Below are 21,504 nucleotides of genomic sequence, written 5' to 3' on the forward strand. Positions count from 1 at the left end.
AATCTCATTTAAAATCTAATGCTTGAAGATTGGTAATGCAAAATGTTCTAGATTAAAGCAGATGGGAATAGAGGGTTTGGTCAAGAAGGATCAAATTCTTCATTGTGATTGTGAATGAGTAATGCTTTGACTAATTATTACTGTATTTAGGGGAAAACCAGCTGTTCAGGGAATTTAATTTTTTACTCTTTTCACCTCTGTCCCTCCAGTGAAGTTAGGCGTTTTCGTTCACTGCAAAGATGAAAGTATCGTTCGCTGAACACTCAACCAGTTTGGTTTAATTTTCCTAGGTTTCTGAAAAAAGAGCCAGAAATCAAACCTGGAACCTGTTGCTGCTAATCAAATCGTGACAGAAAGGTAAGAAACTCCTTTTAGTCCTAGAGTTTGGGCTTTTTCCCTTCTACTTCTCACTGCTGCTCACAGTTGAATTTTGAAGCTTTATATTTTATCTTCGGGATAAAATATTATGCTTTCCTGGAATATGATTATTTATCTGTAAAGTTGGGGGTTTTTTTTGGTTTTTTTGTGAAATAAAGAAGATTCAACCAGCTTTTGTGCCTAGCAGAAACTGAAGGAAGTCCTTTATGTGAAAGGCACACTATCACCCATGTAGTCAGCTACTGCGTGAAAGACTTGAGGCTGCAAGAGCATTGCTGCTAGGTGGGAGGTTCACACATATCCTTATACAGTTTGTTTGAGAGCATTCAGAATGTAGTTTGGTTCTGGGATTGGTGTCTGGTGACAGGTTTTATACCAGGTGTTCTAACACAGCAAGTTGTAACAGGATGAGGGAAAATGGACAGGCAGTCTGAACTCCCAGTTTCCCAGCTCTGTCACTTTTTGAGTTGTAATTTTACTCTTTTCTTTATTTTTATCTTTGGCTTATTAGCACTGATATTGCCAAGGACACTTCACATCAGCTATTTATGTTCACAAACCTATTTCTATTTGTTCCAGCAATCTCAGCCAAGAATATCCCAGAGCTGACATTTTAAAAAACCTTTTGTTTATGGGAAATTTTACACATTGGCTTTTCCAAACACTGAACTGGGGAGTGTTCACTGCAAACATCTGAGAATACTTTAGCTCTTCTAATTTTCTCATGATGTCTTACTAATATCCAAAGAGGGAACAACTATTTGTTTTATACACTACTCTGCCAGGTTTCTTCAAAAGTTGTTGCAGTCCAAAATTTTCTGAGCAGGCATATGTGTTTTAAATACATTTTGGTTTGCTCCTTCCTAGTTAAAACTAGTATTTTCTCTTCATGCCATGTGTCAGGACTGGCTTTTTCAAGCATATAAGGTCTGTTGTTGGGAGCTTTCAAACAAAACAAAAGCTTAATTGCAAGTTGTCTGCAAAGCAGTGAATTTTGCCCTACTTCAACCTGTCTTTAAGTAGATGTAAATTAATCACCACACTTGGAATTCAACTTCGTCTTTTAGTTCTGGTTAAAATAAATGCTACTGAATTTTAAAAGTTCAAATGTTCATCAAAATGCATACAGCACTGCCCTTGGGATCATACCTAAAGTATTTGTAGGTAAGCAATATTAATGTACAATTTGCAAAGCAATAACCCAAGTCCCAAGTGACAAGGAAATGCTATGAAGCTAAAAGGTAAATAATAAATGCTGATGAACAGGGACTCTGGAAAATCACAATTGGAAAAAGTGCTAAATCCCAAGGTTTTAGTTGTTTTGCTCTTACTTATTAACTGAGGTACAGGGTTTTGCTGTTTTCTACTGTTGCCCTGGAGGAAAGGTCTTTGTCACTTTAGATGAAAAAGGCAGTTTTCAAAATGTTACCAACATGTTCTTCACTGTTCAGTCAAACTTGCTAAAATAAGGAGACATTTTTGGAAAATAGAGGCAACAAAGGCAAGCCTTCTGCTGAATTATTGGCAATTGTTGATAATAAATTATTTGCTAGAAGCTGAGGAAAATTGCCAAGCAAGCTATTCATTCCTTTGTTAGTTCATGGTACACTGATACTGATTCCTTGAAATGTGTAGGAAAACGGGCAGGCTTTCTGGGCCTTCCCTGCTAGAGCAAGTCTTTCAAATTTCATAATGGCTGGCAAGGACTCCAGTCCAGGAAAACAGAAATTTTCAATGTATGAAACTGCCCACAGACTTTAAATTAAGCCCTAGTAAAAGTGCTTTCTGGAACTTTGGTTAGAGGACTTGCTTTGATCAATGAATTAATCTATGAGTCTTAGCAGAGACACTCCAAAGCACAAATGATGCCAGTGATTTCAATCACAGTACCTCTGCTGAACTTGTGATTGCTACCTGACCTGCCAAGGAAAAGGTGACATGAGCCAGTGTGTCAGAGAAACCATTGCTCCCATGTTACAATAAAGCCAAGGCGCTGGGATATACTGCGACCTACCCTCAGAGCAATACCATGGCTGGCTGGAAATCACCCTGAAAAGTGGGGAACCAAAATCTTAGAGGGGACTGAGTTCCAAAAATGGCCAAGCAATTGAAGTCTAAGACAGCTATCTATCTGCCTAAGCAATGTAAAGCATTCAGGCTGAATAGAAATGATTGCAGTGACAACACTGGAAAGAAAAATTAGTTGATGAAGAAAGTGTGTAAAAATACCAACAGCAATTAAGGCAAGAGGCCTGTCAGCTGAGTAATTGTCTTTAAAATGCTGACTGCTCTGGGTATTTCTTACAGAGGAAATCTAAATGTTCATGGTAAGGTAATGGACAGATGTAAATTTATGTGTAGTAAGAATTTTTCAAAACTATTTTTTAGTAATGAAAGTAGCTTAGATAATGCAATATCCGCGTGCAATTAAAACAGTAAAATTTTCATTAATACATTCAAATTCTTATGCTTGATCATTAATTAGAAATACTTGCAGACTTCACACTAAAGATGTGGTAGCCTTACAGGCTGAGTTTGTACTAAGGAAGGGGAGAATTTTAAGGGAGAGATGTTTCATACCAAAATCATGTCACGCTGTGACCTCATAAAATTTCACAAGAGAGCCAGAATCTCCTCAGTACTTAATCACTTTGTACTATTGAGGTGAGGACTAGATGGGACAGTGATGATTTGGGATTAAGAAGTACACAGCATCCTGTACCCCTGTTCTACTGCTCCACAGGGGATAGATGGACTCAGAAAACAGTGGCTTTGATGGAAAACACAGAATTTGGTGGGGTTTGCTTCTTTCAATCCATAAGATGGAATTTTGGGAAGGAGAGAGAACTTGCATTGTGTATGTCTATAAAAACACTGCCGTTGTGTACTTCTGGGTTGGTGCACTGATTAGCAGGTCTTTTTTGTATGTTCAGCTCAGGTGTTTGTGGATATGCTGGGTATTGCTATCTGGTATCTAAATACAAATTTTCCTGTTTATTCTGCAAATGTGCATATGTAGGAATAGTCCCATTGGGTAATGGGAGTATCTGTGAACCTTGAGGAGGAGGTCTATGCAATTAACCCACTCTGTGAGTTGAGCACTAAAAATCTTCTCAGAAGGTAGCTCCTATAATTTCTGCGCCAAATTTAGTTGCTTACTGAGCCACAGCATTGTCTCTGTGCTGAAAAAAATTACCTTGCTATAGCAAAGTTTCAATATTTGGCTTTCTAAGCATAATTCCTTCATTAATAATAATTTAAAAAGTTGTGTGGGTTGAGTATAATAGAACATGAAAAAAACCAACCCAGTATGCACACACTAGAAATAAAACAATGCCATTATTGAATAATAAAAGTCTCCTTAAAAATATTTATACTTTATTGGCATCTCTAAGTCAAGAAAAGAAAACCAGTTTTAAGACAGTGAAGTAAAATTCCCTTTTCAGCCACAATATTTTCTTAAAGAGAACTAGCTCTATGTGTAAAGTAAGGAACATACCACAGGACTGGCTAAACCAGCCTCCAGTGGATAGTTAATCTATGGTTATAAAATTATATTGTTCTTTGTATTAGTCTTGAATGACTTGTACATATACGTCCGTTGTTGTCAGCTTAGAAAGTACAATTGTGAAACTTTGGTTCCAAGTGCTTAAACGTTTTGTCACATGAAAAGAACTGAAAGCAGGCCAGTTTTTTCAGCATTTGCATCAAGTGCTAGATGGCTAGGTTAGAAAAAGTCTTTTCTGAGCATTTCTCACAGGGAAGCAGTAGGAAAATATTTATAAAACTATTTAACTCTTGCTTTTCTGTCTGAGTGTTGTTTGGGAAGAAGCCTTCTGTCTGCTTACAATGAACTGACTTGTACACTGTTTTTATTGCAGGTGCTAAAATTAGGTAGTTAATCAGCCACTGAATTATATAAGCAACTACAGTCTCCTTTCAGCAAATAATTTAAAGTATTTAAATTCATGTAAGGATGAGCTAACGTATACAATCAATGTGAGTTCTTTGAAATTGTGTGTTCTGTCTAGTAAGGAGTTCTCTGTTAATCCAGAATCTGACTGAGCAAAGAGCCATATTAATAGTAAGGTCTATTGGAGAGATAAGAGGCCAGAGGCAATAAAGTTTGTGGCCCAGGTGACCTTTTTTTTTTTTTGTAGTTCCCCCACAGCAATTTTTTTTTCCTTTTTTCTTTGGGATTCTATCCTAGTAGTGGCTTTTCATCTTGGGAGCAGGGAAACAGAAAAGTCCCTCAAGAGAAAACACAGAGATTGGTGGGAGACCCTGACTTTTAGACTTGGGAGAATTAATTTCCTTTTCAGGTTTGAAAAGCAAAATCCTGTCCCACTCACCCTCCATCTCTCATCATCCATCTGAATCAGGCTTAAACCACAAGCATTGGGGTGCCAAAGGGCCATAGAGGACAGATTATCTGAGGACTGTTTAGGGTTCTGCAAATTGCCAGGCTTCAGCTCCAGATAAAGTTGGGATCATCAGAGACATAAGTTTGGTTTGCAGCATCTGTTCTTCTGCCATGGAAGTCTTCACAGCCCTAGAGCTTAGCAGCCAAGCTAGCCTGGGGACAGGGAATGGAATGAACTGTACCTTGCCACTGACTGGAGGGATTTGTGTTAAAAAAGAGAAAAGGTCTGTGGTGATGCAGTTCAGAAGAGCTCTAGCATTGCTGTGTATGTTGTGTTTCATCCCATGTTTTAAAGATTTAGTACTAGAACTATAAGTTCTTGAGAAAAAGCCTCTTGGGAACCAGCCTTGTCCTCAAGTTTGTGAACTCAGATATAGTTAAAAGGCAAAACCAGTCAAAAATAACACTGATCATACAATAACAGTTAGTGGGAGAGAAAAAGGTGTGGTGACTAAAAGTTTCAATTTTCAATTAGGAATACCAGGCTGCTTTCCTAGACTGTTTAGATGGGGAAAAGGCTTTTGTTTTATTTTGGGTTTTTGAACATATGCTGCTGATTCTCTAAAGTTGTAACAGTGGTGCATAGGAATATAACTTAATTGGCTATATAGGAAAATACATGCACATAGAAACAGATGATGACTGCAGTGGCATGGTCAGCTGAGCTGTTGTGAGAAATGAGGACAAGTTACACACACATAAAAGCAATGAGAGAAAACACCTCCAAAACTGTGATTTTCAAACTTTATAAATGGCTCAGGCATCAGTGAACAAGTATTGCTTCCAGGCTTGTCATGATGAGCCCTGTTTCAATTCCAAGTAGCAAATAGCTTTGCATTGTAATCAGTCTTTGGCCAGCATTGTCTTTTCATCTGTGTGCCTACAGCCCTTGGTGCTCCAAGCCTTCAGGCCTGGCTAAGAGGCGTTTTGTGCACCACATGGTGGGTAATAATACAGGAGGCCTCCATTTCTCTAAACTAAACCAAATTCTTTATTAAGGGTGCAAAGGTTCTGCGTCTGTGGATTGTGCTCAGGCCATGTACATGCAGAGCAGCTTAACTGGTGTCCGAAATCCCAAAAATGAAAATGAAAACTTCACCCAAGGTCTGAGGGCATGGTGCTACAGAAACTGTCTTTGTATGAGTATTTGAAATGAATGCACATACTAGAACAAATAGCTAATAAATGAATAATTTTTTTTAATTAGTCGTGTGTATACACAGACACACACGTATTTTTATATATACAAGTATATGTAGCTGTAGGGAACTCCTTCTGGAGGAGGGTATAATTTCTTATATTTAGATTTCTTGCGTTTTATTCCTGAGAGTCTTATTCTGTCACTGTCAGAAACATATTGCTGAGCAAGATCAGTAACTGATCTGGCACTTCCAACTCATCTATTTACCTGTGTTGCTCAGAGACCGAGGATTTGAGGGAATGAGAAATGCTGGCTGCTTGGTGTGTGTTCTCCATTGAAGCTAGAAGCAGTTTAGCAACTTGACTCTGCTTTGCTTTGTAATTTACTGACATGGGTTCCTACTGTCACGCTGTTCTTTAAAAGGCTTTTTGGTTTAGTAAAATGTAGATGATTGCTTTGACATTTTGGATTAAGAGAAGTGTTTATCTTGCTTAAAAATGCTGATATTTTTTGCAATTAAATTGTCTTTATTAATACACAGAAAATGGTTTGTAATATTGATTTTATCTACAAAAAAAAGAGCTGGTTAAAAAAGTAGAATAGTTGGAAATGTAAATTCAAAACAATGAATTTAGAGATACAGTGTCAGTTGATAAGATTTAGATCACATTATTCACTTAGGGAATAAAAATAAATATTTGAAAAAATATATTAAAAACTTAAAGCCTCATCATTTTGCTGCTTCTTTCTGCATATTTGCCAAGGGACACAACTGTATGTTAGCAAAGAAAATGATTTCTGATTTGAGATTCTATTAAATAATCTCTTGGTTGATTTCAAACTTACTCCAAAACCTGCACTTACAAACTTGTTATGTAATTACATGCAAATTCAGGGACAAATCTACCAAATCTTACTTTCTGGCATAGTTCTAATTTCAAGTTTGGGTATTAGTGTTTGTATTCACAGAAGTAATAACTGAGAGTCATAGTACTACTTAAGATTGAATGCTAAGTTGATAATTTTTTAAATTTTTTTTTTTTGAGTGCTGCTTTCATGACTAAATGTGGATCTTTTCACATGGAAACAATTGTGTGCAGAAAATTGCTGGAGCAATTTTGGAGGCCGTTTTTAATTTAAAAATTTGCCTGTGCACAGTGCGCCCTTGTTTCTGCCCAGAAACATATTTTAACAGTCAAGTAATATAAATTCTCCAAAAATGGAGGTTTGAAGGGAAATACTGATAACAATCTTAACTACTTGATTGACGAGAAACTCACCATGACCTGGCAATGTGTGCAGGCAACCCAGAGAGCTCATCGGTATCCCGGGTTGCATTCCCAGCAGTGTGGCCAGCGGGTCAAGGGAGGGGATTCTGCCCCTCTGCTCCACTCTTGTGAGACCCACCTGGAGTGCTGCATCCAGCTCTGGGGCTCCCTGCATGAGAAGGACATGAACTTGCTGGAACCAGTCCAGAGGAGGCACGAAGATGGTCAGAGCAATGGCGCTGCCCTGCGGAGACAGCCTTAGAGAGCTGGAGTTGTTCAGCCTGGAGACAAGAGGGCTCCTGGGAGACCCTGGAATAGCCTTCCAGTGCCTGAAGGGGCTCCAAAAGTGCTGGAGAGACACTTTGCCTAGGGACATGGAGTGATGGGGCAGGAGGGAATGGCTCCATGCTGACAGAGGGCAGGTCTAGGATAGATGTTAGGAAGAAATTTGTCACTGTGAAGATGGTGAGGCCTTGGAAAGTGTTGCCCAGAGAAGCTGTGAATGCTCCATCCTGGAAGTGTTCAAGGCTGGATGGGGCTTCTGAGCCTAGTTGAAGTTATCCCTGCCCATGGAAGAGGGGATGGAACAAGATGATCTTTAAGGTGTGGTCCAAACCATTGTATGTTTCTAACAATTTAGTAACAATTCTTCCCATACATTTACTCTGATGTTTCATTTATTTTGTTTCTTCCCCAGCTGCAAATGGCTTTTTTTTTTTTTTTTATGGTTATTCTTTTTACCATTGACTGTTCATGCATTGACAGGAAAATTCTCTACTGTTTCCTTTCTGCAGCAGGTTTTCATGAGAATTATAACTCCAATTACTTATGTTGATGAGGGAATATTTGAATCATTTAGTCAAAACTGATGCAGTTACTTTCCAATTTCAGGACCTTCTTAATTTAAATTTTTTTCTTTCACATTTAATGCCTTTTTTTTCCCCATCTAAATGGTGTTTCTGCCACATTCATTAATTTTTATGGTACCCTGTAAATTGTTTCTAAGTTTTTTTGTGATTATTTAGATAATTTGTCAATTAGCAAAATTGTAATACAAGAATACAATAACTTTCTGCTGCATGCCATAAAGTTTTCAAATAATAACACTTTTCTCTCAACGATGCTGTGACATCCTAGAAAACAATTTGAGTAGGTACTTTACTGCCATTGACTACAGCATTTCAGGAATTTTTCAGTGAATTTGAGCTCGTAATTAAGCATGGAAAGCAGCTTAGTATCTTTTAGAGTTATTCAATCTTAAAGCAGAAATTAACTAAGTTATTTCTCAGACAAAGTAATTATAATAGTGCTCATGATTTTAAATATGTATTTCCTTCTTGGTTACACAACTGATTCTTAGTTCTTCATTCCTTACTGACTGCATGGTTAACCTTAATGTATGCACAGGCAAATTCAATTTTGCTGTGGTAATTAGAATGCATTTTGAGGAGGAAAAAAAATGGAGCAGCATGCATAACAGTGTTTGGTATTATTTATATTAGATTATAGGTGTAAGTAGGCCCATTAGCAGTGTATATTTTTTTTTTTGCCTTATTTCTATAAATTTCTTGAGTTGCACTATAGGTATTTTTAAGTGGAAGAAAAATCAAAACAGTGTTAGGAAGTTTAGGTGATATAGTGTGAAATCAGAAGTGAAGGAAGATTGATTTATGTTTTAAGGAATTATTCAAAAATCACATAGCCTATAATACTCTTTACAAGATTTTTCATGAAACAAAAGACTTAGAATAGAAATAAAATCAGATACTAAGTAAGTCAGTAAAAAGAGCTAAGAAAGAGTGACCATACAGAGCTTGCATGTGTATATTTATTTAAGGGACAATGCATTACTGCCAAAACCCAACGAATGCTGCATTAGAATTGTGGATTTTTATTTGATGAAAAAGGTGTCCATGATTTTGGCATAGGGATTCTTAAAGGAGGACAGACTTCACAGCAAATCATGAAATACCCATCCTGCTAGAAACAGGTATAGGTAAAAGAGATGAGGTTGTAAAATATTACCTGGAGTTTAGAAGTCAAGTAAGACTCTATCAGTCCAGCAAAGGCAGTTTCTATCTGGTGAGGTGTGTAAAAGTATTTGCCTTGTATGCAAGGCTTTCCACAGATGCATAATGCACAAGCTTCTTCACCTCTCTCCAACAGCCAGCAGTAGCCCCACTTAGAGTCTAGACAGACAACCACTTACCGACCCACAGGAGCAATTTCTCATCTGCTGACTGCAAATGTGCTGGAGTATGATATACTGGCACTGGGAGAATTGCACTCCCATTGTTCAAGAGAAATGCAGTTGGAGTTTCTGGGCAGAAGGAAGGGTAGTGTGGGTGTCCTCCCTCCTGTCATGGTGCAGGCAGTGGAAAGAGCATTCCTAGGCCATAGGCAATTGTTCCTATATGTTCATTGATTACTTGACAATGACTCTTGAGGGCATCTTACTCTGGTAACAATTACTGCCCTGGTTGAGGATGTTCTATCTCCCCACCATTGTTCTTAAAGCTTTAGGAATAACTCAAGTCTTATGCTGGATTCAAAATCAATAGAATGACTCATTTTATGGTTATTTGGGCCATAATAAAGCTATGGGTAAAGAACTCATTAAGAACCACTTACATTTACGTGGCCTTGTCTCTCCTTGACCTGGAAGCTCTATGATGAAGCAAGATGATTGAAGTCCTTTCAGGATGATTTGTGTCCTTCTTCCAGTGGTGACTCTTTAGAAAGCAGTCTGTGTATGAAAAAGACACACTGCATAAAAAGATTAATCAGTACATATTTGTTCATGTTTCAACATTCTCTGCTTTTCTGGGAATATAGGAGCAATGAATAATTTTTAACATCAGAGGATGCAATCAATGAGGGTTTTGACTGACTAAGGACTTCAAGGTTTTTCCTATGAAAAAGCCAGTTGACATTCATTAGGGCTTAAAAAAAATTCAATACAACATTTTTTGCTTGAAAACCAAAAATTTAAGCTGAAAGATGTTTCATAGAAACATGCCGATGCTGCTGAAATCTTTATTTACATAAAAAAGTCAAAATGAATTGTCAGCTTTTTAATTTTACTTCAGGAATATTGACTACATCATTCTGTATTTACTGATGTATATTTAATACATATACAGTATAAAATATACTTTGTATTTTAATACTGTGAAAGTATTTTCATTAATTTCGCATTCAGAGGAAAGTGCATAATTATATTAAGTTGATTTTTTTTGACACAGGAAATTAATTGTGTTTATTTAGATATCAGAAAAAGAAAGAAAATCCTGAATTTCCCAAAGAATTAAGATTCTAGGTTTTTGAAAGTTCTGTGACTGGGACAGGTCTATGAAAAGTTTCCTTTTACATTAAGTAAATACATTAAAGGGTACTATCTTATTTTTTATGATAAATTAAAGTAACAAAATTGAGTGATTTTTTTCTATTCATTTTGCAACAATAACATTGTTCTAGTGGCAGCATGAAGCCCTGTTTTTATGAGCTGTGTAGTTCTTTCTGAATACTGAGCCAAAAGTGTGAAGAAACAAGTTCTTTCACACCTTTGTTGCTGTATAAAGCTGATTCAAAGAGGTGTATACTTCAAGCTTCAGCACTGTCAATATCTATAATTTTCCAGAGTAGCCTACCAGTGTAGGCTCTCTAAAAAAGCACTCTCCAAACCACCCTCTTTTATTTGGAAATTGGAGAGTCAGGCAAGTCTCTGTCTATGTAGAGCTGTGCAGAGAACTTCTGAACAGGAAAGAGCCTATATCCTGCTGCTGCACATAGGAAATCATTACTCCTATGCTCTCATCTTCCTGCTCCATTTGTACGTAACACCCACCAATTCTCTCTTTCCGTCTCTTCTTTTCTCTCACATCTCCATATGCTTCTCAGTTAAAAAGGCTTCTTGAGTAATCTGTGAAATGTGTCCTCTGCTCTTGTCTTCAAAGAGATTCCTCAAAACCCGACCATATTTCAATTATAGTGATTCCATACTTCTGTTGCTGTATATCGTGAGTTATACAGAGAATTGTTTTAAGCAGTGGTGGAGCAGTGAAAAAGGCAGTGCAACCTTAAGATGCACTGGGAGTGGTATTTTGAGAGGAAATGCTGGTGCTATTATAGAGGCTGCAGTACAACCTCAGAAATATTGTGTAGGGTTGGTCACCCATGGACAAGAATGTTCAGTAAAACTGGAACAGATGTAGAGAAGGGTCATAAGGATTATTAAGGCAATGGAAAATCCTGTTTTATGAGAAGAAGCAAAAGGATTTTACGTGTTCTAACATGGCAAAATAAAAGCTGAGGGCTTATGCTTTCTGTCCAGGTTATAATGGATGAAGACAGACAGGGAAGTACCTAAACTCACTGACAACAGAGAAAAAAACAATAGTTCTCGAATAGATTTAATTTTTTTTTTCCACTTTGAGTCCAGCCAGGATCTTAATGAAAACACAGGGGAAGAAAAGTTCTGTACGCTTTCATGGAAGCTATGTGAACTGCTGGGAAAACAGAACATACACCCTAGGACATCCTTTCCTAAAATCCTGCAGCATTCTAACTTTTCTCCATTAATAGTTTGTCTTCCACTTTATATGTCACGCATCTGCTGTAAAACATTTAGCCTAATGCTCAGACATTCCTTGTCTTCCACACATTTCCTGTGTGATATTAGGTAGGTCACTATGTCCTTCTGTTTTCCATGTGTACAATCTGTATATTGGTATTCCTTACCTCAAAGGGATGCTGGAAGGATAAATATAGTAATGACTGTATTGGCAGAGGCAAGTAAATATTTTATCATAGGCAAGGAATCTCTGCCTTCATACAGTTTTTCTGTTACATGGTACTGTTTCCATCAGAAAGCCTATATAAAGCACACAAGAATAATAATGAAATGTTTGGTTAGTTCCCTTGCAGATATTTGCATATCTGTAATTCCCAGGGTTCAGTGCTTGTTCTGGGCTCCCCAGTGTAAGACTGACATGGGCATAGTGGTCTGAGTTCAGCAAAGGGCCACAGAGATGGTTAAGGAGTGTCTTTTTTAGGAAGGGTGGCAGAGGTTGTTCAGTCTGTAGAAAGGACAGCTCAGGGGGACCTTATCAATGCATTCAAACATCCAAGGGGTAGTAAAGATCATGGAGAAAGGCTCTTGTCAGTGCTGCTCGGTGACAGAACAAGAGGCTATGGGCACGAACACAAATAAAAGGAATTCTATTTAAACTAAAGTAAACCCAAACCAAAGCACTTTTACACATGAAGGCTGGTTGTATGTAGGAACAGGTTCCCTAGGGAGGTTTGTGCAGTCTCCATCCTTGGAAACATTGAAAGCTCCACTGGACCTGCTCCTGGGAACCCTGCTCTCTCTGCTTGAATGGGGTTGGGACCAGATGTTCTCCAGAGATCTGTTCCCATCTCATCTGTTCTCTCGGATCCTTTTTCTGAAAATGAGTGGAAGAAAGGAAAAACTTCCTTTTGTGAAATTTCTGGAGTGAATCTTTCTACATTTCATTCATATCATTAAACTAAATGCAGCAGGATGGAAACCTGAGATTTGATCCTTTTTAAAGCTCTCTGCTACCTATGTGTATGGCAGCTTGCATTAGGTGTGAATGGTGGCACTAATACACTACTGTCACTTGGACTTTTGCCATTGACTTCTGTACAGTCAAGATTTTGGTGTAAGTGACTCAAAGTGGAGAACTGCTGTTGACATTAAAGCTGCTGTTTTCATTCTAGATCAGTATTGTTTACTTATTTAAAGGAAAGGCTTAAATCTGTATACTGTAGAAGTATATAATGAAAATTTGTTTTATGCTTTGTAAAACAAAAAGAAAGGTACATTTTGTAACGGATTTGGCAAGAAGAAAACAACTTGTGGCTTATAAATCAATGTTATAAAATAAGTGTAATCCCACTCTGTAAACAATGGAGGGTTAAATTTATGTCTGAGTTTTAAGTGACAACCCAGAACTCCAAAGCTGCAGACTCTTTCCCAGTCCAGGTATCTTCCTGATTAAGTTACTTCATAAAATGAAAGCCTTACCATTCTCATTTCTAAAGGAATATTGTAAATATATATCTTTAGTCTAGTAGTGTAATTCTTCCTAAAATAGTTGAGACAAAGAAAGCAAAGAGGGACAGTTTTTCCTTGAGGATGACTTTTATCCTGGCTTGTGAAGGAAATATTCCCCTCCATATGAGAGATGAATCAGGCTGAGATGTGCTGGAATGGTCCTAGTCCCAGTTTATGATTCCAAAGACATTTTCTTGTATGTCTTGTTAAGGTAAGATACACAATTTTTTTTTTTTTAGTTGGGTTTTTTGTTTTTTTTTTTTTTTAAATCAGCTGAACTATCTGAAAAAGAAAAACATAAAAATCTGTACCAAAGGGACCCTTGGACAGAGGTTTTTGTTCCATGATGAGAGACAGAGTCGGAGCTGTCCAAATAATAAAAAACAGGTTCCTGCAGTGGGTTTTTTTTGGAGAGAGACTCGAATTTGATTTATTGTTCATTGTAGGGTCTGTTTATCTGTTGTTGCAAATTTTCATGTGGCCACAGGTGCACATCAAAATGTTGTGAAAGTTTAATAAAAGTTTGAATGTGAAGTGCATTTACACTATTTATTGTTCTATTCTACTTCCGTGTAAAATGTAATAATAATGTTCTATCTAGTAAGACAGCTGAAACTATTCAGTAGCTAATCAAATGCCATTAAAGGCAGAATGTAAAAATGCAATACAAAACAATTCTTTCCAGGAATACTTTTAGTCTAATTTTAGTTGGTCAGGTAATAGCTGTAAATTGTGAAGACATTTATAGAAATTAAAAGCTGCTTGTGCGATGCTTGCGAGAAATGGCAATCAGTTTGGTTTTGACTCTTCAGAAAGTACAATGTAGCTAACTCTCATTAGCCTATGTTAGCGAGTCACATCTCTTACAAAATAAAGGAATAAAAAGTCATATGCATTGCCCTTGTCAGAGTGTAATGCCATCTGCAAGAGGGTTTATTTAGAATCATTTCTTGGCCCTTATAAAATGTCACAGTGCAGTCAGGCACTACGAAGGAAAGACAAATGTTTGTAATGTAAAATTCTGTTGTATGTGGTGTTGAACTGGACAGAAGCTCCAGAATGCTGAGTCAGTTGGTCTACCAGTGCACTCTGATAAGTGTGAAGGTGCTTCTCTCTTTAGAAGGTAACTTCATAACTTTTGTGAGAACAATCAAAGAGCATTTCTGTGACCTCATTTGCATTTGTGCCTTCAGCAGTGATTTAACTGCCATAGTTCTCCAGTCTGAGACATGTTCCTGGTGGCACCTCCAGTACATTTTAAACTTGCAATAGTAAAAATGATAATGCTTTGACCATCAAAATACAGTAGCATGAATCCCCTTTACATGCTTACTCATGCTGCTGCCCTACAGCAGAAAGTTAGCAGCTAAAATATCAAGGTTGCTTCTCAGACTGTGCCAGTATACTGAATTATGGAAAAGATGGGTAGAGAGATCAATGGAGTTGCAGGTGTAAGTGTTACATAATTTGTGAGGATTTCATGAGGTGGATATTTCCCATAGAGTAAAATGTGGTTTCCAACCTCTCTGAGCTTCCAAGGGTCTCTGCAAGTGCCCATGCTTTCTTCTGTTTGCATGTTCTTATTTTTTATATTGAGAAGGAACCACTTACAAGAACAACACACCTCACTAAATAAGTGCACAGAGAATGTGATGGCAAGTGAATGCAAAGTAATGTATACTGGAAGGGAAAAACATAGTTCATCACTCTACTTTGCACTCTGTTAAATTAACTTTGTCAACTGTGGCAAAGGAGCCCTCTGCGACAATAGACACCTCAGTGTCAACTTCTCCTCAATATGAACCTGCAGATGAAATTAAAGAGCCTGGTGAAATTGCAAGATATAGCTGACAAATAATACAATAATGCCATGGGCAGTCCTGTCTGAATCACTATGTGCAGCTGCTGATTGCTGACTCAAAATTACAAGGCTGAAAGGGATGTTGAAAAAGTTTGGGAAATCAAATGTGGAGGAAGGGCTGGAGCCAGATGGGAAAGGCTAGCTGGTTTGCCTTGGAAAGATGGGGTGACCACTCAACCAAAGTCAGAAGGGCTGCAGCTCTTCCTTTCATGAGCAGGATCAGGGCTGAAGTCTGTTACTGGGCCCTAAAGAGCTCATACCAACTATGGTTTTAGAGGCCATGCTCTAAAGTTTTACATCCCTTGGATTCACCACTCTTAGATTTAAGAGTCAGCTATATTACTTTAACTAGTTTACAAGGAGACAATATATGTGACTGCATGGATTTGTCAAGCAGGGTTGCTTTTCTGCCCCATAAACTTGCTCTTCTGGAATGTTGAATGCACAGGAAAAAAGTTTATTGGAAATTATTGTATTTGAAAACGGCCTTAGCTATTCCCCAGAAAGAAGAGAAGCGAACACAGGGTCAATTTACAACCTGACCTGAAAACACAAAGTTGATAATCGGCCATCATTTCTTATTGTATTTATGATCTGATTTGTTGAAATGCTCAATAAATCCACTATTAGGAGAAAAAGTGCTTACATGCATTTTTTCTTTAAAAAAAATTAAACAACAAAATAAAAGATTGATTGACAAGACATCAATAAAGCTTTGAGCACACACTGCTGACCTTTTTTTCTTTGCACTGCAATCTGTGTTTATTAGAATTCAGCTCCTATAAATACGTTTCTGTGGATAAAAAAGCAAGCAGCTTCTTAGGAGTTTTGTTCAATAAACTTCTGTGAAAATTCTAAAGACTTAATACATGGTCTTCAATTTAATTCATTCTGTCTTCCCTTCTTAAAAATAAGATATAACTGAGGATGAAATAGGTTTAACTGGTGAAATCTTTTTTCTAAAGCTGTATTCTTAAAAACTCACCCTTCCTTTTTAATGTCTGCTACAGCAGTTCATTCAGAACAGACAGGGTATATATCATCTCACGCCTGGTACTGTAGGCTATTTTCTTCTCTTTAAATAAAAACATATTATAAATCTGTGCTGCACTTGAGTGTGGTAAGCACTCAGGTTAGTGACTTCAAAAGTAGAGCTGCAATAAGGCTTTGGCAGGCACTAAAGACTGCTGACCAGCTCCTTAGACCTTATTTTCTATTTGATCTTTCTGAGAAGAAAATCTGTTCAGAGCCATTCAAAATTGTAAAGGTGGCACAGTGGTGATGTCAAGCCTTTTAATTTTATTGCAGGCCTAGTGATATTCCTGTATTAGGGGTTTTGTGCTTAAAGCCCTGCCTCTTTGGAGCCCTGTGAGAATCTCATTCATTTTGTGTTGCTAAAGTAAATGTGTAGTTGGTGTTACTCTAAGAAAAAGTGAAATAGAAACCTTAGGTTGAAATGGTCAAAATTTGAAGCCTAATGATAGGCTGGATGGAATATCAGAATTTGCTTTTTCTTGTCATGTGTTTAACTGAGTGGAGCCTTCCTCTGTGCTGGTATCAGACAAGCCCTGTGTTTTTACTGAACTATTCTGTGGTGGTAGAAAAGGCCAGTGCTATCAGAATTTGTCCCAGAATTTTCTTCTTCCTTAGTAATTCATAAAAATTAATTTTCTTCACCATTTTCTATTATTTGTTTCTAACACAATGCTGTTGGCTCAAGCATCTTTGCCTTGATTAAACCTGCATCTAAATCTCTGACTAATTTAGACTATTTTCTCCCCTTTTCTCCCTATGTTGTTTTTGTGTGGTGGTTTTTATTTTTTTAAAATTTGTTTTGTGCGGGTTTTTTGTTTGTTTTTTGGGGTTTTTTTTATTCCTACAATATCTCTCTCTGTTTTACTTGACAGGAAGATTCTTTCACTAAGTACTGGCTGTTTTAGGGGTTCACAGAGTGCAAAATAGGAAAAAATTGCTGGTATTTCTTGTAACAGAGCCTTCGAAGAGCATCTGCCTTACACCTGGAGTGGTTCCATGTAGCACAAAAACACACCCGGAGTGCTCAAGCTCAGAGGTACCTGTACAAGTGGAATCTTGCTCTGTGTTAAAACTGAAATTGAGAGGCCCTTTTCTTCTGTTGAACACTGGGTGAGAGCGGGATTGGCTATTTATATTAGTCTAAATATTTTAAAATACTGATGGTAATTGGTTTTCTTCCTCTGTTTTGTTCTCATCCAAGTAGGGATAAAATTCCTAAACTGTCTTTGAAAAGGATTTACAGCTCCTGGATGGGATGGAAAAAGTGCATGGTAGGTGATTTTATCAAACACAAGAATTTAGTCAAATTTCCTAGTAACAGGAAGAAGGTGGTACACCATTTTAGAAATGCTGTACTTTTATAATACTTACCATATACTACAAAATCATTCCCATTTCTGTACAATATATCTAAAAGAAAGCCACACACCAGTCAGATTTTATCTATTAAAGATAAGACTTTAAAGAGACATGCTAGCATTTCTTTCAGATGCAAGAGGACTATATAGAAATTTAATTCTGCTTATTCAGTAAAAATTTATTTCACTAGCTCTGTTCATTAGGATTGTTATTAATTACTGTGCCATTCAGCAGCACTGGCAAAAAAAAATTCTTTCAGATGTAACTCAGCACATTAAAAATGTTGGATTAAAGAATTAGCTCTGCCAGATTTTAAATAGAGCAAAATAAAATCTGAGCACATACAAGGTGATGATTTACCTACTTTCATTGCACATTGTTTGAATAGTTTGTATTATGGATGTGAAATTGCCCTCAAGGAGGTTAGTTAAAGTAATAAAGGCTTCCCTGCGCCTCAGGAGCCACTCCCTTTGTGATATGACCTTTCTGTGACTTCTGAGCTCAACTCATTATGAAGACAGACAAATGTGTATTTTAAGTCTTCTTGAAAGCTTTTCAGGCATTATGTTTAGTGGTGAGGCGCTTTTTTTTCTTTCTCATTTTCTAAACTAGTTGCAATTGAGACTGTGTGGGAGAAGAAATAATCATAGAATTGGTTAGGAAAGACCTCTAAGATCATCAAGCACAACAATTAACTCAGCACTGTCCCTAAGGGCCACTTCCACTCATCTTTTAAATCCCTCCAGGGTTGGTCACTCCACCACTTCCCTGGGCAGCTTGTTCCACTGTCTGAAAATCCTTTTGGTGAATAAATTCTTCTTCATATCCAATATAAACCTCCCCTGGTGCAATGTGAGCCTATTCCTTCTCATCTTGTTGCTTGTTACCTGGGAGAAGAGACTGATTCCCCCCACCAGGCGACAAACTTCTTTCAGGTAGCTGTAGAGTGATGACCCTTCCTTTCTCAAAGCTGAATCACAACCTGACCCATTAAAGAGTTTTTTGTGCCTTGTTTTGGTTTGCTGTGAGGTGGGTGAGTGGGTGTTTTTTACATCTAGAATGAGGTTGCCTGTGCTGGAATTTCAGAGCAGTGTGGGTAGCACATGCTTACTCTAGTGCTGCTTTAGCTTAAAATCAAAGCTGTTCCCACCCCAGGGTTGGTGGCTCAATGTGCCCAAATTCCACGGGACATCCTTGCCTGTGCTCATTGCTGGCCTCATGGCAGCAAGCAAAAGGCACCTGTTTGTGTGCAGTATTGCATTAGCACTGTCAGTGCGTTGGGCCAAGTTTCACCTCACCTCAGGCCTCTCCTCAGTGCAGTGGTCACCCTTCTGGTCTGAGGGCACCTGCAGGGCTTGTGTGTGTTTGGGGACAGCCACTGTTTCCAGGCAGGCTCTCGGAAAGGAATACACAGATTTCAGCTGCCAGTGCGGGAAGATGCCAAAGCGGCTGCCCCTTCTGCAGGCCCTCACTGTCCACTTGGGCCTTTACCACCCCCTGGGGTCCTCACCACCCCCTCAGTTCCTCACCACCCCCTTGGGCCCTCATCCCCCCCAGCGGTGATGGGGCAATTGTGAGTCCTGTCGATTTAAATGCAACGTAGAGCTTGGCTGACAATCCAGCATGTGTTTCACATCTTCCAACTACAGCTTTAAAAGATCCCAAATGTGGCTGTTGCAGCAGGGAGCCAAGGCCTTTTCGGCAGCCTATGCCCTGCTGGTGGCTGATGGGTGGCCAGGATGGAGGAGCACCCAGGTTGGGGTGTGCAGCTCTAAGAGAGCATCCTGCTGGCTCAGGCTCCTCATTGCCACCCCCATGGCTCGGGAAAGTGGGGAATGACCTTCTCTGAGAGCCAGGAGGGTCGGGGATGAGCCTTCCCACAGTGCTGATGGCATGGTGAGGGCGTTTCTTCGCATGCAACTGTTCATCATCTGTACCGGCAGCAAACGCGGTGGGTAGAGAACTTTTTTTATGAGGTATAGATTTCTTGTGTTTAATTGAAGCTTTAAGAAGAAAAGCCATTGAGCTCTGAAAGTTGCTGTAAACTTACAGGGCTACGCTGTAGAAGACTTATTTGTACCCATGTGGTGCTAAGCAGGTCACTGCCTAATAACCTTTGGGGGCTGTCTGTGGAAACTCCCAGATTGCTGAGGTAGAATTGGGAAATTTAGCCAGAAATTATGCAAAACAATAGCTTCATAAATTTTCTCATTTCTAGCCTCGTGCCAGTTTTGCAGTAGTGGGTGAATTTTCTGAGTATGTGTGTTCAGAATTGCCAGACATTTTCTGCCAGCTTTCCTGGCTGCAGGAGGCTCGGGGGAAATACCGTGTGGGTGAAGGCATTGGGGCAGTGCTGGAGAGCTGTGGCACGTCACCTCCATGGTGCTTTGCAATGGGCTACGTGGGCAAGCAGAGCACTGGTACTCAGGTTTTCAGGAGATAATGGGTGCTGAGGTTGATTATTTTAAAAATTATTCTCTAAGTTTCAGTAAAAATTCACTGTTTGCAGAAAAAAGGGTGTTGAAAAAGCCTCTCTGCTAGGATGTTTGTTAGAAGTGCAGACAATTTTTTCATCTGAGCAAATATTTGTAGGAAATTTTACATGTAGAGGTGTACTTGGTTTGCCCTGCAGAATTTACCAGGGTGCATTTGGGAGTATTTTGCTCACTCAGCTGTAATCTTAACATGAAGTGTAGAGCTCAGTACACCATTTCCATTTCAAAGATCACTTAATATGATTTCTGCAAATTTTTTAATTTGTTTAATTAAACTTAGCACTCCATTCCACTTCATTAGATCTATTTAATTTTCATGTATCTAAGCAGTTTTTCAAGTACATAATTAAAAGAATAGTTTTATAAAATCAGTACTTTTTATATTAACATCCTCCAGAACAGGAACTGTATTTTCCTGTTGATTAGCACTTGATGATAAAAGCATTAGCATAAAGTCATAAAAAGGAAGTAATCGAGTCCTGTTTAAAATGTCCAGCCTGAAGCTGGTCAGCAGGTGTTTTGAAGAATGAAAGACTTGTATGCTTTACTGAAACTTTTCAGGGAAGTGAATGCAACAATAACCTTGATACTAATTTTTTGCTGGCAGTGGGAAGCGCTCTTCATGAAGAGAACTGGTATGTAGTGTGGAACTGGAAGTTCAGCTTTGGGTTTCAGTTCAAGTACCACACAGAGGTAGATTTCATTAAGACAGTTCTTACAGCTGAGGTAACTGGGGTGCAGAAAAGGTGACTTGCACATGGTCAGTCCATAAACTGGAAGTACTACTAGCAGAGTCTCCAGCAGTTTTGCCATACTTGCTCAGAGACGAGACTGCAGTGGTTCTCATGTCGCCTAATGGCTACAGCCTATGGATGTCTGGAGCAGGAGATAATGTTTTAGAAATTGATCTTTGTGTAGAATGAGGATTAATCCCATTTGCATTTTTTTCTGATAGGCTAATGGTACGACCGAAGGGAAGAAATTACTATATACCTTCATCATCATCTTAGCAAAATAAAAAATGCTGTGTGGCTATGTATTATACAGTTTCAGTCTGTAGCTACTTGAAAAATGGGCATCAAATATAGGTGGAAAAGGTGAGGAAACAACGTCTTATTCCACAAGAGCCACCTACAGCTGCCTTACACTCAATAGCCTGCAGGATTCATATAATGAAAACTAATCTACAGTACAGCAACAAGATGAATCTGTGTAATTTAGTTCCCTGAACTCACACTAACTTCTGTGGTCTTAGAAGCCGATTTTCAATATATTCTTCTGCTAAACTGTTTTATGCAGCTGGAACTTTGTATGCCAGAAGACATACAGTACTGAGGAGTGAGTGAATCATTTGCCGGTGTATTTGGAGGCTTTGTTGTGTGCATGTGCTTATGTATGTTTGTGTGTAAATATTTGAGGGTGTTACTTAAAAAAAATATGACAACTGACAAGCATATGCTCC

General features: G+C 38.4%; 2 long non-coding RNA genes across 4 annotated transcripts in view; one reads left to right on the forward strand and one right to left on the reverse strand.

The window, feature by feature from the left end:
• LOC146432284 (uncharacterized) overlaps window positions 1-21,504 on the forward strand; it is a 560,777-nt gene that overhangs the window by 301,058 nt on the left and 238,215 nt on the right. For 2 of the 3 annotated variants that reach the window (XR_014854530.1, XR_014854528.1), the window contains one exon: window positions 291-357. This is a non-coding gene — a long non-coding RNA (uncharacterized LOC146432284). Of the gene's footprint in view, window positions 1-290; window positions 358-19,335; window positions 19,499-21,504 lie in introns of those variants that run through there. The other variant, XR_014854529.1, reaches the window with a different exon arrangement.
• LOC146432287 (uncharacterized) lies at window positions 9,416-19,027 on the reverse strand. Its single transcript, XR_014854534.1, has 3 exons — window positions 18,846-19,027; window positions 9,842-9,956; window positions 9,416-9,530 (listed from the first exon to the last, which is right to left on the reverse strand). It is a non-coding gene; the product is annotated as an uncharacterized LOC146432287 (long non-coding RNA).

The sequence above is a fragment of the Lichenostomus cassidix genome, chromosome 11 (assembly GCF_008360975.1).
Source record: "Lichenostomus cassidix isolate B80296 chromosome 11, HeHo_3.0, whole genome shotgun sequence".
In the NCBI taxonomy this organism is placed as follows: Eukaryota; Metazoa; Chordata; class Aves; order Passeriformes; family Meliphagidae; genus Lichenostomus; species Lichenostomus cassidix.